The sequence below is a fragment of the Sus scrofa genome, chromosome 10 (genome assembly GCF_054392235.1).
Source record: "Sus scrofa isolate SSC_HxYL_T2T_F1_AM1 chromosome 10, Sscrofa_HxYL_maternal_Yorkshire_Landrace_v2.0, whole genome shotgun sequence".
NCBI classification, from domain to species: domain Eukaryota; kingdom Metazoa; phylum Chordata; class Mammalia; order Artiodactyla; family Suidae; genus Sus; species Sus scrofa.
The window spans coordinates 93,597,535-93,613,414 of NC_139392.1; the positions used below are offsets into that span (position 1 = coordinate 93,597,535).

Consider the following 15,880-nt stretch of genomic DNA (forward strand, 5'->3'; position numbering starts at 1 on the left):
ATTACTCAAGCTGGCCAGCCCACCCTGCTCTCCTGCCCCGCCTGCCCCCCTCCCCCCATGAGCCCAGGAAGGGCCTCGCTCTGCACGCTGCCCTTGCTCCTGAGCAGCCTGGTGCTTCTCCACGTGGCCCTGCGTGGCGGCCGCACCTCCTGCCTCCAGGACCTACGAGTGAACTAAACTTTGTTTTCTCCTGTGCCTCTCCTCTGCATTTGCTTGTGGCCACAAGTGACTCATTCTGTACCTCAAGAAAGAACACAAAACAGAGAGAGTCAGGGTGAAGCAAAGGCAGTGGTCCAGCAGGCTCAGCACGCGGTCAGTCCTGGTGGAGAGAGAAGGACGGTGTCTGAAGATAAGCAGGAGATGCCTCCAGGGAGCTCCTTCCTCCATCCTTCCTGCGTCCAGCTGCACCACGTCCTCCTCTGCCCTCCAAGCATCACCCACCGGGGGTCCCAGAGCTGCCCTGTCCCAGCCGCCCCCAGGGCAGCATCTGGTTCCTCTCAGCCCCTCCCTCCGGCTCTGTGTGGCTCATCACCCGGAGGTTGTGCAATTACTGTTTCCTATCAGACAGGTGGCATTTTAATCAACCTGGTAACTTTAATTATTGCCATACTATGTTGTTGGCATATTGTCGAGTGTGCTGTGCTTTCTGTGTGTTTTTACAAAGTGAGAATTCTCCCCAGTTCTTGCCCACCCGCCAAGGGGAAGCAGGACGGAAGCATCCTGGACAACATATACCATCGTCACGAGGGCCAGCAGTCTCTGCTGTGCTTTGATGACGATTCTGACGATTCCCCAACCTCCCGAGGCCTCCTTCCGGGAGCCGCAGACCGCGCCCGCCCCGAGTTCCCGCCTTCCCAGTTCTCAGCTCACCCCCACCAGACAGAGACAGTGGATGACCCTCTTTCCCCCAAACAGGGAGACGGGACTCAAGGGCCGAGAAAGGGGGGCAGGTAACACGGAGGGGGGTTACGTTTTAAAAGCCACCTCCCAACCTCAGGTTCCACTTTTCCTTTTTAAATAGTAGTTTGGGGCTTTATCAGGAAATATAGTTGCATCTGAATAAGGGCTTCCTGGAGAAAATATACAAAAATTCTGCTGTTGGAAACATCCGTTTTAGTGGCAAGCCAGTGAGACGGAGCGCCAGGCCCCTGCTCTGCCTGGAGTGGGCAGAGCGCAGACTCCCAGGGCTGTGACCGCTTCTGATGGCGCAGTGACCCCGGCCCTCGGTCTCCATTCTTCTCCCTGCAGAGTGGGGGCCACCTGCTGACTCAGCAAAGGCACCAGGCGTGCAGAGACAGCTCAAGCCTCCGTGCAGCTGGCACCCCAGAAATGTAGTCTCTCCTACCCCTACCCCGTGGCTCCCAGGCTCCCCGCATCCAGTCCTGGGCTGGCAGGGTAGCCGAGCAGCCAGTGCCCGCTGTCTGTGCTGCGCTGAGAATCGCCCAGGATCCAGATGCCCTCGTCTCTTCCCCGCCTCCATCCACAAGCAGAAAACGCACCTAATTTAAAAATCAGTTATGGAAAAGCTTCACATTTTAACAGCCTGTGTTACACCCCTCCATCCAGCTCTTTTTTCCAGAGCCACTGCCCTCCTCACGCTGCCGGCCAGCCACTGCTGGAATTCATCTCCCTAATTACACGCCTCAGGCTTACCCTCCAAGTCGCAGGTTATTAGTCTGGATTCGTGTTCCTGTTGTACGAGGAGGTGGCCTCTTAAATCCCCACCTCCGAGCTCCTTCAGTCTCTGGTGTGGACACCCACCAAGACAGGCTCGGGACCGTGTAGGGGCCTCTCTTCCCTCGTCCAAGGGTGCACCTGACATCCAGAACTCAGTGTCCAGCCGTCGTGGGCCCCAGAGCCACCTCTGTGCGGAAGAAGCAGGACTGAAGGTGGACCACGTGGTGCTTCCATGCACACATGTGTGGAATGACCACCACAGTCAAACACGGAACACATCCATCCCCTTACATAGCTACGGGGTGTGTGTGTGCATGTGCACACACGTGTGTGCCCTTAAGATCTGCCCTCTCAACACACTGCAAGTGCACGATGCAACGTGGCCACCTCATTGTGCGTTAGGGCCCCAGCGCTTATCCGTTCCCGCATGGAAGGCTGTGCGCACGTTGGCCAGGACATGGGGGCACCGAGCCCTGTACCCCACGCCCGGGAATGCGCGATGGTGCAGCTCCTGGGAAATCAGTGTGGCAGCTCCTCAAGTGATTAAATGCTTAGCGTGTGACCCAGAATGCTTAGCTCTGCTTCCCGCTGAACGCCCAGGAGAAACGAAACAAAAACGCACGTCCACACGGCCCTTGCACCTGAGGGGCCACAGCAGCATCCGTTCTAATAGCCAAAAAGTGGAAACCACCCACGTGTCCGTCAGGGGACGAATGGATCAGCCAAAGGCGGTAAATGCCAGTCACCCGCTGAGGGTGATGAGGCACTGGCACGGGCTGGACGCGGAAGAAGCTCGCAAACCTTGTGCTGAGAGGGCGAGATCCGCCCCAAAGGACGGCAGCGGGCGCGGGGCTCTGGCGCGAGGGCCGGACGGGACTCTGGAGAAGACGGTCTGTGGGGTGTGTGGGCTGCAGGAGGAGGAGGACTGGAGGGCCGAGGGCCCAGGGGGTTCTTTGGGAGGGATGGGGTGTTAGGAAGTTGTGCTCGTGGCGACACATCTCTGAGTGGCCAACAACCAGTGAGTTATGTGCTTTGAGGGCATTTCGTAGTTTCTGGCTCCTGTCTTTGGGAAGTTGATTTTTTAAAAAGAACAGGAAGGTAGGGGCTCCCATTGGCCCGGTGCTGTCCTGGGAGATGGGGCGGGGGTGCACATGGAGGGAGGGTGGGCGGGGACCCCAGGCGGAGCCCCCCAGGAGGCGTCCACTCAGAGATGCCCTTCTTCGCGCTGCAGGCTCCCAGGCAGCTATGACTGGGGGGCTTGGACCCCGAGTCGGTCCGTCCCTCGGACACTCCCGTCTCTGTTAGCCAGCATCCCCGCGGCCGTGAATGACCGCATCTCAGGTGCCATCTGCAGAGGCTCTTTGCTCTCCAGAGCACCTCAGCCTCTGGCTTACTTTCTGCTTTTAAAGTGAATACAGGCTCGGGGGACTGACTTCTTTCCTTGCTCTCCGCTTTCCTCCGGTGGACCCGGTACCGCATGCCCCAGCTCCGGGGGTGGGGGGCTGTCACGGTTCGTGCCCCTCCAGGTGTCTCAGGATGAAAGAGGAACTGTTGAGCGCATATCTCACGGCTGGTCCTTTCACAGTCTTCAGTGGGGTTCAACCCAAAATGAGCGGACTTCCTTCCGTGAGGCTTCTGCTGCTGCACAAGCTGATCTGCTATTGTTCGTGGGACCCGGGCTGCTGACTAAAAACCTGTTCCCTGGATTAACCGCATCCCAGCACCAGCGCCAGTGTTAATTAAGGTGACTTTACCTTTCAGATGAGTTCATCGTAAGTGGAACAGGAGGCTCATGCGTCTCCCTTGTTCAGACTCGGGGTTCAAATGTGGATGCCACGTTCTTGAAAAGATGCTCTCACCAGGGAGGGCGGAAGACAGCACCCCGGTTTTTGAGGATGTCGGGGTGCGGTTCTGAGAGGAGGAGTGTCTCATCTTTCCTCAAAGGCGGAGCCGTGCCCTTCACAGCTGCCTCGGGAGGCGGCCCCCTGCCCCATCCTCGCCATGCGGGGCTGCAGCCGCCTCCCCCACGGGCACATCTGAATCAGGTGGCCTCGCTGTCATCTGTCACTCTAAACTTTATGAGCTGGACAGAGAAAACACAAAGAGCTCAAAGGCCCCCCACTTAACTTTGGAAAACCCTGTTGAAAGTGTCGGGTTTTGTTGCTATTTCCAGTCCCTGGCTGCCCGAGTGAGGCTCTCACCACCTTGGCTGTCCTTTAAGGGCACCGGCTCCCCCTCTCACCCCGAAAAGGGACGAGGGACACGGGTGTTGAGTCCGGTCCCCTGACGTCACGTTCTGCTTCCTGGAATAATATTCGCCCCGGAACGGTTTCTTCGTCTGACAGCTTCCCACCGCCCACGTGTTCTCTTAGGTAAAGACGAGAATGAATGTGTCTCCTCGTTTGGACCATAAAAAAGTCAGGCTACTGGACACCCATGGCTGTAAAGTTCTGTGTGCCGAGTCCGCCATCCACTGACGTCAGGGGACCCTGCAAAGAGCGGGGCTGCTGGTCGGCCCCGAGTGCGGGGACTTGCAGGCTCCCGCCGTAACGTGGGGTTTCCCTCATGGGCACGTTTAGGGTCAGAAAACTTGATTTGTCGTTAACTGCCAAGCACCAAAAGCTTGTCTCCTCAAAACTCACACGCGATGGCGCCCGGCGTGATGGTGTTACCAGGTGGGCCCTGGGAGCTGATGAGGTCGTGGGGTTGGGGTCCTTATGAAAGAGGTGCCGGGGCCTCCACCATCTGCGAGCCAGACCCCAGGCCTGCTGGCCCCTGATCCAGGGCGTCCAGCCTCAGAGCCGCAAGAGATCAGTGTCTCTCACTCCTAAGCCCCGTCCGTGGTGTTCGATTCTGGCGACCGGAACCTCCAACAGCTCAAACCAGTCAGGGCTGAGAAGGATGGTGTGGAAGGGCCTAGAAGGCCCGCACAGGGGCCACGCCGCCGTTTGTCTGTCTGCGCACCGAACCCGGTATTGCTCCTTGGGAGCTGCGTGGGGCTCCAAGGGCCTGGGTGCAGCCTCCTGTCTGCTCTGTCCAAAGCAGCAAGAGAGAGGTCACCTCGGGAAACACTCCTGTGTCTTTTCTCTATCGGAGGTACGCCAGTGGCTCTTCGCTCGCTCTCATGGGCAGCGCTCCAGGGGAAAAGCAGGCAGAGCGCAGGCTCTCGTCTGCTGTCGCCCACCTGCAGCCAGGGACGTTGCTGGAGCCGAAATGTCACTGGTGTGTGTTTGCCCTCCTGCTGATGGGGTCCCCCCGCAGCCAGACGCCTGGCCTGGCGCTCGTCTCTGCGCGGCCGTTCCCTGCCACCTGTGTGCCCCATGTCACTCCCGGGGGCCAGCAGCCTTCCTTTCTGCCGTCCCCTCGCTGCCGAGGAGGGGACCAAATCACAAAGCCATCTCCCGGGCCGCCCCTTCGGGTGGTGGCCGCCTCGCACAGCCTCAGGGCCGCGGTTCCTGGTGCCAACAGACGAGTCGCAGGGTCCCCGTCACAACCGCAGCTGGCGTTCACCACAACCGGGCCGGCGTGCCAAGGACGGCCACCTGAGGGACGCCTGCGGCGCATCAGCGCCAGGACTGAGTCTCCTCTGCAGGAGTTTCCTTTTGAAAGAGGCCCCATCGTTGCTGAGGAGGCTTCTGAGAGGAGACCAAGGCACAGAGCCGACGTGGGAGGGCAGGGTCCCTCCCGCCGGCACGAGGGGCGGGGGACGGTCTCGAGGGGGCGGAGACACCGGGTTCCAGAGGCGCCCCTCACTTCCCCACTGCTGCACGCGGCCTGCTCGCTGGACCCCGAGTAGCGTCGGACCTGGAAGGGCCGGAACGGATGACGGCCAGAGGGTGCGCTGCACTGCAGCATCGCAACACCCGTCCTTCCAGAGGGCTCCCTCCCGGCGGGGCATCTCCAACCCCCCGCCCCAGGTGTGTCAGGGGAGGCCCCGGAGATGCCACTCTCCCCGGGGGAGCGGGAAAGCAGCAAGTTGTTACTTAGGTTGTTTTTCTTCACCGCGTGCTCCCTGCTTGTGGTTAGAAACAACCCATCAGGTACCAGGGAGCTCATAGCAATCACTGCTCTCTAGTAAGGTTACTCACAAATAACCACCCCCCATACACACTCATATACACACGCACACGCACACAGAAGGTCACAGAGCCCCGACTGGACGGGACCGTGTCTTCCTCCGGCCGCCGTGGTGCTGTAACTCGAGATGCTCAGCCAGTGCTCTCCGTCCAAGCGTGACATTGACCTCGGAGTGTCCTGGGACAGCGGAGGGAAGCCAGCCTGCGAACAGCTCTGTTCATCTTGCACCAAACATCCTCCTGGGATCTCGGCTTCCCCGTCTATAAATCAGGAGTTTATAAGACGTGGGCCGCATGCCTTCAAAGGTCTCCTGGAGGCTCAGTGAGATGATGGTGTCCAAATCTCTCTGGTCACTTACAAATTGTTAAGTATTGCAAGCGTTACTTTATTTTGCGTCACGTGAAGCTGGACTGTCCTGTGGATTTGACACTCCGCCTACAAGGCACTAAAATAACTGACATTGGAGGAATCGATCTGGTTGTTTTTATTCCCTTTCTGAGTAGCTGTGTTCCTTTACCAGCTGATCGAGGTCTGCGTGCTACTTCCTTCTCTCACGTAGCGATGGCACTTACAGCCTAGACTCCTCCCAGCGCGGGAGGAGACAGCGGCAGGACTGGCTGGGGCAGGATGTTGCCCTGACCGGGGGGCAGTGTTGAGGGGGTTTGAATAGGGAAGGAGCAAACCTGACCCATCGCAAAGGGACCAGGCGGGCCCCGTGCGGTCGGGGTGCAGGAGGCCGTTGGGAGAACAGATGATGGCTGGACCACGCTGGAGGGATGGCCAAACCGGCTGAGTTCTGAAGGCTGGGGGTGGGTTGGGGTGGCTTGACGTGGGTGTGAAAGGGAGGGGCCAAAGCTGTCCTGGTCCAGGGAGGGACTGGCCCTTGCTCACACCTGCATCAGAAGGGCTGGTCCTTGGATTCATGCTCCGTTGTTCCTCTTTTTTTTTTTTTTTCTTTTTCAGCCTCACCTGCGGCATGTGAAAAGTTCCTGGGCCAGATATCAAGTCCAAGTTGGAGCTACAGCCTACACCACAGCTGCAGCAAGGCTGGATCCTTTAACCGCCTGCACCATGGCAGGAAGACCCCCATTCCTCTTGAAGTCTTGTATTGTCGTTAAACAAGAGACTGTATCGGTCAGCCCAGGCTGCTGTAACAAAGTTCCCTAGGCTGGGGACCTTAAACAGCAGGCGTCATTGTCTCCCTTCTCCGGAAGCTGAAAGCCAGATGGAGGCCTCTCCCCTGGGTGTGGGCGCCGTCTTCTCTGTGTCCTCAGGCAGTCATCCCTCTGTGGGTGTCTGTGTCCTCATGGCCCCTTATAAGAACACCAGTCATGAGGGATCAGGGCCCCACCCCGTGGCCTCATTTTGCCGTCATCCCCTCTGTAATCACCTGTCTCTAGACACTGTCACATTCTCAGTCCCTGGGCTTTGGGCTTCAACACATGGATTGGGGGACATAATTCAGCCCAAAAAGGGGGCTCCTCGAGGGGCTCCTCGTTTTCTCTCTGCTCCAGGGTTTTTGGCTTGAGCCCCTGGCTGGGTAACTCAGGAGGGGAGATGGGGGGATTGGACTTGCTGGATCTGAAACAGAAAGTGAAGGTGGCGAGCAGGTGGCTCAGGGGCGGGGAGGAGCTGGAGGTCAGCCTGTGGGGATGGCCGGGGTCCCCAGGCAGCAGAAGGACCAGCCCGCGTTCAGGGGCAGAAAGGAGTTTTAGGAGCATCCCTGAGTTCCAGGGCCGCGGGCCCCCCGGGCCGAGGGAGGGGCGGCCGAGGACGGGGACGTGGTCACAGGACGGCGGAGGGGAGGAGTGGCTGGAAGGTCCCTCTGGCTTTGGCCCCGGGAAAACTGGGAGTGGGATAGGCCGTTCTGCGGAGGGAGAGGGACGCGGGCCGGGTGGGAGAGGAGGGCGGCGGAGGGAATGTGGCCGTTCCGCGGCCTGAGGCCCCCCGGGCTCCTCGGGAGACAGGACCTGAAACTGCTCCTTCTCGGCCACTCGGGACGTCGCTGAGCACAGAGAGAGTGGCATCATTTTAGAGAGGCTGGCGCCTGCTTGAATTACTTTCTAAGTCACCTAGTGGGGAACTTGGGGGTTTCTTCGGCTGGGGTTGCACCTTACTCCACCCTTGTTCCGACAGCGGGTCTGAGCTGCAAGCCGCGCACAGCTGCTGAGTGTGCTCAGCCCTGGAGCAAAAACGCGAGTTTCCGCGTGGCCTATGCTGCCCGGGGAGCCGGAGGCGCAGGGAGCGTCCTCTGTCTGACCCGACGCAGACCTGGGCCTGAGAGCCGCGCGCCCCTCCTTGCGCTTCTGCCTGCGGGTCGCCCCCGCCCCCGTCTTGTGTGCGGGCCGCCGGGAAGGGGGCTGAGCGGTACCGGTTCCCCGGTTCCTGCGCGAGACACCCCGAGGGCCGCGTGTCACACACACTGGTGAGAGTGAGCATCAGGAAGGGATCAGTGCGGGTGCAGAGATTTAAAAAGAACGAACGCGTGGAGGCAGGTATAGCTGCACATGTGTGTGTCACAGCCACAGATGTAACGTCATGTGTGTGTGTGTACACACGCATGTATGTAAACGTATTTGCCACTGTTTTTTCGGTTCTATTTGTGACTTTTCCGAGGATAAACTGCCCTCCCGCACAGCAGCACTGGGTCCCTTGCAGATTTGCGGTGACATCTGGGGCCCCAGAAACAGCCCCTTGGCCACATGACAAAGCCCTCAGGGCCCATCTCAGTGGACAGGTGACAGTGGCCGTGTCATCCCTGCTGCCGGGGCAGCCCTGGGGCTGGCCATCCGGTTATTGGGTGCTCCCCACTCAGCCACCCCGATGGCGCTCCCACAGGGCGGCCTTCGGTAGAACAGGACATGGGACGCCCTGCTTTCTACTTGGTTTTGCTAGAAACTGTTTTAAATTAAAAATGACAGCAACGAAGCGAGAGAAACGGATACTGTTTGGAGCAGAAGAATCAAAGCCACCTGCCGCTCCTCCTCCAAGCACGCCTGGTTATACCTTCACTTCACCAGTGTGCTGTCCTCAGGAAGGGCACCTGAGCGCCTGGTTCCCAGGGCGACCTGTGACCAGCCGAGGGCCTCAGAGCCGGAGCCTTCCTGAGTGACCCTGCACAGGACTCCAGCCATGCTCGAGGGCTCTGGAGAGTGTCTGAAGGGGAAGGCATATTTGTTGTGGAATTTTCTCTGCTTTTTAAATTTTATTTATTTATTTTTTGTCTTTTTAAGGCTGCACCCAAGGCATATGGAGGTTCCCAGGCTAGGGGTCACATTGGAGCTGTAGCTGTGGCCTACACCACAGCCACAGCAACACCAGATCCAAGCCAAGTCTGCGACCTACATCACAGCTCACGACAATGCCAGATCCTTAACCCACTGAGCGAGGCCAGGGATCGAACCTGCGTCCTCCTGGATGCTAGTCAGATTTGTTTCCACTGAGCCACTACGGGAACTCCTTTTTTTTCTCTCTCTGCTTTTTTAAAATCACAGGGTTTGTGAGTTCACTAAAGTTTTGAAAATTCAGAACAAGAGGAAGAAGGGGTAATGTGCCAGCCAGCCAATCACTTTGGAAATGTGTATTCTCAAGATTAGGGCGTCTGCTCTTCTCAGTATTTTCCTGCAAGAACCTGCGTCTCTTTTTCCGTAGTTAAGGTGGCACTGAATCTGCAGCTGGGAGGTCTTCTTTCTTTGCATTACCACCCCATCACAAGCATCTTCTCAGTTTAATATTCCTCAAGTTACAGATTTGGGTGGCTGTGCTGGTTGTCAGCGCATGTATCATAATGTGTTTAACTCTTGCCTTTTTATGGAGGTCTAAGTAGCGTTCAGGGTGGGATGATCAGCAATCATCCTTCAGTAAATGTGTACGTCTCTGATGCAGTTTCTCTTGGGTCAAAGGTAAATCTTTAACGCTCGTGAGAAATTGCCAAACTGACCTCTTCAAGGGTGCAGATGCCGTACCACAAACAATGGGACAGAACACTTAATGTTATGCATTTGGAACGCATTTCCCAACTGATGTCTCATCTTCCTCTCTATCTCAACAGCGTCAGTTACTCCGGTGGTTAAGCGTGTTTCCATTGGTTGGTTGGCCATTGCAGTTCTTTCATTAATTTCCCAGCATAATGGTTGGCACTTTTCACCAAGGTCTACTGGAATGTTCTTTTTTTCTCATGGTTTGGCAGTAGCTCTTTATATACTGGGTTAATTTTGGCTCTTTTCCCCACTGACTTAATTGCCTTGGTACCGGACCTGTCTCTGAGTTTGCAGAGACAGCCAGGAAGGATGTGGGTCCCAGGACATCTAGTCCCTTCATTATGTACCTTAAGATGTTTTATTTTAGACACATGCCATAATTTCTTCACAATCCGAGCAAAGTTTTGGCAGGCTGGGACGAGCCCTGAGCTGCACGCGGCAAATCGGTGTTCAGCCGGCTGAGTGACGTAGGCTGGCTTCATGGAAGGTACGTGGTTTCCACGCCCGTGTGAAACGATGGCCTGATGACAATGAAATGACGGCCCGAATGTCCAAGCTTCCGAGGGGCGGGACGTCCCTGCTTCCTGATGTTGAAATTCCGTCCCAAATATGGCTCAACGAGACACGTCAACTAACCCCCAAATCCACCTGCCGCCTCCTCCACCACCCGTGACAGCTGAGCCCTGTCCCGGGAACTCGTTTCTTGCTTCTGTTGAATTCTCATCCGGCTTCCGGCTCCGCCCTTTCTCTGACCCATGTTCAATGAAATGTTGACTACGTGGACTTTTGTCATTTCCATTTAAAATCACCCACACCAGGCGCTGGCTTGTACCCCCCAGGCCCCTGCCTACAAGCCCGAAAAGCAAGCGGCGTGAAGCTCGGTCTCCTCCCCGGGTCCCGGCGGTGCTCACTGGGAGCCCCCGGGAGGACGACCACAGTCCCCTCCCCATTCGGTGGTGCGAGCCCAACACAACACAACAAAACGAAAACTAGCGCTTTGGGGAAGAGAAGGAAGAGACGTCGGGGTGGGCTGGCCTTTCTCGGCCTGAGGCACCGAGTTGCTGGGACGCAGTAGAACTCTGAAGAGGGGCGGGGGTGCCTTGGGGCCAGGAGGGAGCATCACAAGGGCTGGTGGCAATTGTTGGCACCCAGGTCCTCCCCTCTCCCTGTCCCCAGGGACTCCCCCGGGCCCCGTCCCTCCTCTCACCTCCCCTGCACACACCCCTTCCCTCAGGGGAGAGACACGCTCTTGGCCCGTTTGGACCTTCGTTAATGACCTGAAGGCAGTGTCCCACGATCGCAGTGGCCAAACTCTTTTACGGTTTCCTAACAATAACCATTTCCCTCCCCGAAGCCCTCTGCTCTCCGTTCTCAATGTAACACGTTCTTCTCCTCTCAGACCCCGTGACTCAGCTCTGCTCTTCCAACCCGGGAGCGGTTGCTTGGGAATCAGCCCTGAGCACTGAGGCCTTGCGAGGCACTGTGCACGGCAGCTGTGCTGAGCGCCACTCAACTCCGCTCTGCAAATAACCGTGCGAGATGGATATTATTATTCCTGTGTTACGGGAACAACAAATACAGTGCCTATAGTCTTGCAGCAGGTGGTGAACTGAAGAAGACGCATTTAATCACCAGTATGTCTCAGGTCAAGCCCCTTTTAACAAATGACTCTCAAGAATGTGAAGAGAACTCCAGGAAGTTAAATAGTTTCTTCACATCTCTAAGCTTCAGTTTGCTCACCTACAAAGCACAAAAAACACTAAACCCCTTCCTCTGAGCCATTTCCGTGGGGTCGGGAGGGGGTGGCGGATGGAGTGGATGTGTCCACTTCTGCAGAGAAGGCTGCCCTCCGCCCGCCCCCCTCCAGGGCAGGGTTTCCCCCCCTCGAATCCCCTCGCCCGTTGCTTTGACCACTGGGACACAGCAGAAGGGACGCTGGGATGTTTGGGGCAGGCTCTCTGGGGGCCCTGAGCACCGTGGAGAGGACCCCTCTGGTCTCCCGGAGAGAGCGGATGGACACGGCGGGACCCAAGGAGCCCAGCCGGCGCCCCGGCCGGGGAAGAAGGCCTCTCAGAGCCGCCAGCCCAGCCCAGGCTTCCCACTGAACCCAGACTCGGGAGTGCTGTCCTCCCACGCGGGCGAGGCTGGGGACGCTCTGCTTAGAGCCCTTAGGTCTGGGCATGAGTGTGTGTGTGTGTGTGTGTGTGTGTGTGTGTGAGATACGCGTCTGTAAGGGTTTTACCTGGTGGCTGGAAGCAGATGTCCAGTGAATGGAAGCGGCGTCCCTGTCCCTCCCCGCCCCCGTCCTTAGGACAGACTGGGCAGACGAGACCACACCCGACAGAGGGCAGGACGCGGGTCTGTCGTGTCCCCTGTTCTCCCCGCAGTGTCAGCCCCCCGCGGCGGAATGAGGCGTGGGAATGAGAGCGCTCGGCTCTTCCTGAGAAGACGAGCTTCGAGTAGGTGTAACGGTTCCGATGGGCCTTCAGACAACTTAAGTTTGAGAAGTTTTGGCCACACAGCAGACTTGGATAAACAGCTTTAAGCATCGTGTTCCATTCATGGCATGGTAGCTGCAATGTAAAATTGTATATTTACATGTATAAAGTGTAAGTAATATATTGCTGGCCGCAAATATTTTTCCGTGGACTACTTTGAAAGCTACTCTAAGGCAAAATCGTAGGCCAGTCTCTACATCTGTGGTGTCGAAGAGACGTGTCTATTTTCTTTGGTCAATTATGTGCTGTCTTGCATCCCCTCTTGCCGTATCTGGAAGAGTTTCTGTTTGCCCACGTAGACGCCCCCAGGTGTATGAAGGACGCGCTCCTCGAGGCCAGGGCCCTGCACGGTCATCTCTGGACACCTGTCATAACGCTCAGCAGAGTCCTCGGCACATCGAAGGAGCCCGGTCTGTGTGCAAATCTATAAAATGGTGCCCGATGACCTAAGTCAGCACATGTTATTTCAAAGCAAAGATGCGTAAGACGTGCTCGAGGCTCATGAAAGGAGAATATTTGTAGCAAGAAAAGGAGCAGATTCGCTCCTTTTATTTTAAAAATAGAAGACAGATTTGCGCGTGTGTGAGAGCGTTTGCCTCTCTGATGGTTATTTATGAACAGGCCTGTGACCTTAGGCTGGAATGGGATGGTTGAGTGTTGCCAGCGGCGAAAGACAGCAACAGCAGTGAAATGTTCATTGTCGGAATGTCCCCCTTTATTTACTGCAGGCGCAGCCAACAGCCCTTATTATGCCCCATAAACAACAGCAACAACAAAAAACACCCCATAAAAATTAAATTGTGAAACCTAAATTATTTATATGATTTCATTTGTTGGATGCGTTTTGTGCCACTGAGCCTCGCTTCTTTCTCGTGTCCTAAGACTATTAGGAGTTGTAATAATCTTCAGGGGCTGTGGGATTTATGAACCTTTGCAGGATGGGCTCAGAGCCAAGGAAGGAGATTAAGGGCACTGGTGAAATTCATCAAGCGCCTCTCTGCGCGCCGGCCAGGAGAACGCGTAGGTTCCCACGCAAGCATCCTACACAGTAGGAACTCAATTTGACCACTACCATATGCTGAATTTAGAATTTCATGTTAGTCTTTTCCAAAAACACGTTCATAAAAATGTCAGTCCTTTCATGACTAATCGCTCTCTCCGCTAAAAAGGGCGTTTGCAGACCTGAAGGGAAGGAGCGTTGCCGCGCCAGCCTCTGGGAGTGCAGCACGTGTCCGTCCTGCTGCCGAAGCCAAGCTGGCCCGTCTGCAGAACAGGAAGGCTGATGGAGGGACGCGTCCGGAGTCTCACTCCGTCACTGGTGTCTTTACCATAAAAGGAACCGGCATATGTCCCCTCGTGAAATGTAAATGGGCCGCAGTCAGTGGCCTTGAAATACCAGCTTTTCCTTTTTCACTTGAGGCGATGTTGACGCTTCCCGGAATAGATAGAGGCCATCATGCCAGGCCTAACACAAAATGAAAGCATCATTGTGGGAGCAATTCTGAAAATGTATGGACCTCATAGAATGTTCCACTTTCCACATTGAGAATTTGGCTGCGCCATCAGATCATCAAAGCTCAGGACCCGACCCCTCCCCCCCCCGCCGCCCGCCCCAGCCCCCCAGTTCAGGCTTCAAGCCTTTCTCTGCGTGAGGCTGATAGAGAAGAAGCTATCTGCCGTGTGGCTTCACTAATCCAAGGGGAGACGGGAAGTGACCGCACGGCCTCGCTGCCAGACCCGAGGAGGAGGCAGCCAGGGCGTTCAGTGCTGTCGCCTGGCGAAGCTGTCAGGTGTTCATCACGAAAGCCAGATCTCCGCTTCCGCATGATGAGGCTTAAAAAGGCGCTTCGCTAGGTCCGCATTAAAAGTGACAGCCTCGTTGAGTGAGGAGAAAAAGTCGGAAGAGAATGTCTCCTTTCCAAATTGGAGCAGCTGCTGCTACTCCCTCTAAAAGAGCTCAACGGCAGAGACAGACTGAGCGCACTGCTGTGCCTTTTCTCCAGACGTCTAAATCCTGGGCGCCTTCGAAGGAGACCAGACTTCACCTTGGGGACAACTTTGGGGGTCGCCAAAAAGTACCCAGAACGTGAGATTTCCCCTCTGCAGAACCAGGAGGACGCCAGCGGTCTGTCGGTCAGACACACGTGGTAAACCACTCTCGGGCGCTCAGGTAGGTGGACCCCGACCCCCAACCAGGTGCCGAAGAAGCAAGGTCTCTGAGGGCAAGGGACAGGCCCCCAGGGTGCACCTGTACGTGTGGCGGGGTCACCTTGCTGTCCAGTGGGAAATGGACAGAACACTGCAAACCAGCTACAGTGAAAAAATAAACATCGTTGTACAAAAAAAAAAAAAAAAAAGAAAGAAAAAGAAAAGGAAAACGCTCCAGTTGTGTGTCGTAGTTTGGAGTTTGCTCTGGTTGAGGTTTGCCGTTTCCTCAATGGACGCGTGGGTTTTTGGGTTTTCTGACTAAAGAGCTGTGTCTTCCACAGAGACACCCACATGCCCCAAGCTCAAGTCAGCTCTCAGATAATACAGACGTGGGCTGCCTTGTTTGTGTGCGGGGCGTGGGAGTGTGTGTCTCCCACACAGCAAATGCTGTGTGATCTAATTCACCTGCAGATGCAGGAGGCGGGCAGAGGGAGAGCCGAGATGGTTTTGTTTGCCTTTTTTAGTGACTGTTTTTAGAGCAGTTTCAGGTTCACAGCAAAGTTGTGGGGGGTGCACTGGCCTTTCCCACGTCCACCCTGACCCCCCGTACCCCCAGCCTCCCCACTGTCAACATCCCCCACCAGGGAGAGGGCGCCCGTGTCACACACTCATGGACAGGGTCAGAACCAGGAAACTGACGTGGACGCAATGTGTGTGCCTAGTTCTGTGTCACAAACATTTGTGCAGAGTTGTGTCACCACCACCGTAAGGGACACGGGATAGTTCAGGGCCACTTGGGTGCAGCCATGTGGACGTGTGTCCCCCAAAACGATGTGTTCAGGCCTCGCTCCAGGATACCTGTGAATGGGAGCTTAGAACAGGGTCTTTGCAGGGGTCGTCAGAGGAGCTGAGGTCTTTCTGAATCACAGCGAGCCGTCCACTCCTGGACCGGCGTCCGACACACACACACAGGCGAAGATGGAGACAGACGCTGAGAGGCCATCTATGCCAGGGAACCTCGGGGTTGCCAGCAACCACTGGCAGCTGGAAGAGGCGGGGGCCCCCCGGCCATGAGTTTGGACCCCTAGACCCCAGAACCGCCCGAGAAGGCGGGCCTATTGCTTTGGCCATGGTGTGGTCGCACCACAGTCTGGTCAGCCGTTCATCGGAGGGACCTCCTGGTGGTGTCCTGTTTGGGGATCTTGCAAATCAGGCTGCTGCAGACAATTACACACCTTTATTTGGGCAAATCTGAGTTTTCATTTCTCTGGAATAAATACCCAGCACAGCAATTCTGGGTCGTGTGGCGGGCGTCATGGCCAGTTTTTTAAGGAAGCGGCCCCACCAGCCGCGTATGAGGTTGAGCTTCTCCTCGTCCTCACCAGCGCGGGGGGCGGACGTTGTCCTTTGTTCAACACACCTACGAAGTGTGCACCCCGTGACCCACATGGCTTTCAAACCCGCATTTCCCCGATAGCCAGTGGTGTGCGACGTTTTCTC

The 15,880-nt window shown here is 56.5% G+C and overlaps 1 protein-coding gene across 8 annotated transcripts in view; it reads left to right on the forward strand.

The window, feature by feature from the left end:
- The window catches only part of LOC102159132 (uncharacterized), a 448,204-nt gene that overhangs the window by 357,929 nt on the left and 74,395 nt on the right, over positions 1 to 15,880 (forward strand). For 2 of the 8 annotated variants that reach the window (XR_014818160.1, XR_014818161.1), the window contains exon 1: positions 13,478 to 14,402. The exons of 5 other annotated variants lie outside the window; for them this stretch is intronic. The gene's annotated coding sequence lies outside the window, so the exon portion shown is untranslated. Of the gene's footprint in view, positions 1 to 13,477; positions 14,403 to 15,880 lie in introns of those variants that run through there. One more of the 8 variants, XM_084980604.1, reaches the window with a different exon arrangement.